We start from the raw sequence: 4,109 nt of genomic DNA on the forward strand, positions 1-4,109 counted from the left end.
CAATGTAGAATCTCCTTCTAATCCACCCTTTCCAGTATTATCTTGTGACTATTACTTTTCACTTGGTTTACATTCCAGCCAAACTGTACCAATCTCCATTTCTTATTCATATCCTTCCATTTTTGCATAGGGGTTTATTAAATATATTTGGGCAAGAGGAGAGTAATATCTAGTGAATGATCTAATGGTCCAGGAATCTTTAGGATTTTGGAGGACTTGACCCTTGACCTTCTGGCTGGACTTGCTGGGTCACTCTAGCAAAGTCACCCCATCTGTGTCTTGGATAGGAAAAAGCCTCTATCACTTGGGATCCTTGGCCTAAAGGGATGACTGAGCAGAAGGAATCCAAGGAATTCATTGAATGTGAACTCAGCATGCTAGGTGTTGAACAAGACCCTCTAGAAGAATGGGCCTGGTCTGCTAAGCTATTGCATAAGAAGAAACCTGAAACTCACTGTTATCTCACCTTTCAGAATTCTTATACCATAGGGCTGAATTTTTTAGCTAGTATGTAAGACATATTATATTGTTTCATTAATCTTTTCAGCTAATAAAAATTCCAATTTCTATAGTTATTCAAGCAGGCTGAAAACTGAACAAGTTAACCTCTGTCTTGGCAGAATGTGGAAAAAGCAGGTCTCTCCACTTCCTGTTCAGCAAAAGAAATATTCTATTTAGATTAAGCAAGATTTATTTTTGGTCTATTTACAGAAGCCTCTTATAGCTACTTGTCTTGTTATTCATGTTTTGGACGCTTCCTTTCAAATTGCCCAGGATAGATGGCATGCATATTGCTGAAGCAACACAGGACTAGATAGAAATATTTGGAATCATATGGATTAAAAAAAAGCAACATCCCACTATCCAAAGCTATTCCAGAACATGAAAGATGATAGGGAGAATGTTTTAAGTTACTTTTATTGGGGGGAAAAAAAAGAGGAGGTTAAAAGTTTAAATTTATGGATCATGAATGGATCTTGGAGGGCTCTCATTGCATAGATGAGGAAAATGAGACTCAGAAGTTAGTTGCCTTGTTTAAGGTCACACAGCTCAATCTAACATTCATTCAATGACTTTAATAATGTCAAATCCTTTGTGTGTCCCCGCCCCTTTTTTTTTTGGCAAAGATACTGGAATAGTTTACTATTTCCTTCTCCAGAGGATCCAGTAAATCCATTTTATCAAGAAAACAGAGTCACATAGCTAGGAAGTGTTTGAGGCTGGATTTGAACTCAGGTCTTCCTGACTTCAGATCCAAAAAACTCTTTCCATGGAGTCATCAGTTACCTTTCAACCTGACATAGACAGCACCAAAATGGATATTTAATTCTTCAAACTTTTTTTTATATAGCTTTTTATTTACAAGTTATATGCATGGGTAATTTTACAGCATTGACAATCGCCAAACCTTTTGTTCCAATTTTTCCCCTCCTTCCCCCCATCCCCTCCCCCAGATGGCAGGTTGACCAACACATGTTAAATATGTTAAAGTATAAATTAAATACAATATGAGTATACATGTCCAAACAGTTATTTTGCTGTACAAAAAGAATCAGACTTCAAACATTTCTTGAGAATCTCTTCTGTTGATATTTTGGATACAGTAGATAGAGTACTATTTCAGGAAAAAATTAGCTCAAATACATCTTTAGGTACTTACTAACTACATGATCCTGGGCAAACCATTTAATTTCTCTGTCTCCATTTTCTTATCTATAAAATGGGGATAATAATAGAACCTAACTCCCAGGGTTCTTGTGAGGACCAAATGAGATAACAGTTGTAAACTGCTTTCCAAACCTTAAAAGTGGTATACAAATTGTCTTTTTACAGACATGTCTGGCTTTTTTGTTATCCCATTTGGGGTTTTCTTGGCAAAGATGCTAGAGTAATTTGCCATTTCCTTCTCTAGCTCATTTTACAGATGAGGAAACTAAAACAAAGAGGGTTAAATGAGTTGCCCTAGTAGACACACAGTCAGTGTCTAAGGTTGGATTTGAATTTATGAAGATGAATCTTTCTAACTCTAGGTTTGGTGTTTTATCTAGGGTCCATTAATAGAACTGTGCTGGGAATGAGGATGCAAAAAATAAAAAAGATCTGGGCACTTGGCCAGAAGGAATTCAATGACTTTAATTCATCCGTTAAATAATTTGGAGATATTTTCACATTTCCAAATCCAATACAGAATTGGTCTCTTCCCAGACCTCTAGTTCTACCTCTCCAACTGCTTGCTCAGTATCTCTACCTGGACATCTTGTCTGACTGGCATCTCACACTCGGGTATAAAATTTAACTCTTCCTTCCCTCTCTAAACCAATCCCTTTCTCCAAACTATCCTGCTTCTCTTTTTTTATTACTATCATTATAACTTTTTATTGACAGAACACATGCATGGATAATTTTTTGCAACATTATCCCTTGCATTCACTTCTGTTCCGACTTTTCCCTTCCTTCCCTCCACTCCCTCCCCTAGATGGCAGGCAGTCTTATACATGTTAAATATGTCACAGTATATCCTAGATACAATATATGTGTGCAGAATCAAACAGTTCTCTTGTTGCACAAGAAGAATTGGATTCAGAAGGTAAAAAATAACCTGGGAAGAAAAACAAAAAATGGAAACAGTTCACACTCATTTTCCAGTGTTCCTTCTCTGAGTGCAACAGAGTGGACAGAATCTATGAGTGGACAGAATCAGTCCATTATTGATCATTTGGAACTGAATTAGATCTTCTCTTTGTCGAAGAAATCCACTTCCATCAGAATACATCCTCATACAATATTGTTGTTGAAGTATATAATGATCTCCTGGTTCTGCTCATTTCACTTAGCATCAGTTCATGTAAGTCCTTCCAAGCTTCTGCATTCATCCTGCTGGTCATTTCTTACAGAACAATAATATTCCATACCATTCATATACCACAATTTACCCAACCATTCTCCAATTGATGGGCATTCATTCATTTATTTTCCAGTTTCTAGCCACTACAAACAGGGCTGCCACAAATATTTTGGCACACACAGGTCTCTTTCCTTCTTTAATATCTCCTTGGGGTATAAGCCCAGTAGAAACACTGCTGGATTAAAAGGTATGCACAGTTTGATAACTTGGGCATAATTCCAGATTGCTCTCCAGAATGGTTGGATTCGTTCACAACTCCACCAATAATGCATCAGTGTCCCAGTTTTCTTGCATCCCTTCCAACATTCATCATTATTTTTTCCTGTCATCTTAGCCAATCTGACAGGTGTGTAGTGGTATGTCAGAGTTGTCTTAATTTGCATTTCTCTGATCAATAGTGATTTGGAACACTCTTTCAAATGAGTGGAAATAGTTTCAATTTCATCATCTGAAAATTGTCTGTTCATATCCTTTGACCATTTATCAATTGGAGAATGGCTTGATTTCTTATGAATTAGAGTCAATTCTCTATATATTTTGGAAATGAGGCCTTTATCAGAACCTTTAACTGTAAAAATGTTTTCCCAGTTTGTTGCTTCCCTTATAATCTTGTCTGCATTAGTTTTGTTTGTACAAAACCTTTTACTTCGATATAATCGAAATTTTCTATTTTGTGATCAATAATGATCTCTAGTTCTTCTTTGGTCATAAATTCCTTCCTCCTCCACATACCCTGTTTCTTTTCTTAGCACCAGCATTTTTCAAAGATCATCAGGCTTAAACTTCAGTCACATTTGACTCCTCTTTTTCTTGTGCCTAATATCTAATCACAGAATTTGCAGGTGGAAAGAGCTTCAGAGACAAGCTCTCCTTTTATAGGTGAGTTGTGGAATATTACAAGTTCTAAGTCATATAGATCACAGAACCAAGATTCAAAACCAGAATCTTTCAATCCAAATTTTTAGTTCTGCTCCATTACATTGTCTTCCCATTTTCCTATGGATTCTACCTGTATAATATTTCTCCTTCCTTCTTTTTCTCCCTCTCTTTCTTTCTTTTCTTTTTTTCTTTCTTCTTTTTCCTTCTTTCCTCCTTCCCTCCTTTCCTTTTCCTTCCTTCCTTCTTTCTCTCTTTCTTTGTCTCTCTCTTGTTTTTCTTTTTCTTTCCTTCCTTCCTTTCATCTTTCTTTCCTTCCTTCCTTCCT

Source organism: Sarcophilus harrisii, chromosome 5 (assembly GCF_902635505.1).
Source record: "Sarcophilus harrisii chromosome 5, mSarHar1.11, whole genome shotgun sequence".
Taxonomy (NCBI): Eukaryota; Metazoa; Chordata; class Mammalia; order Dasyuromorphia; family Dasyuridae; genus Sarcophilus; species Sarcophilus harrisii.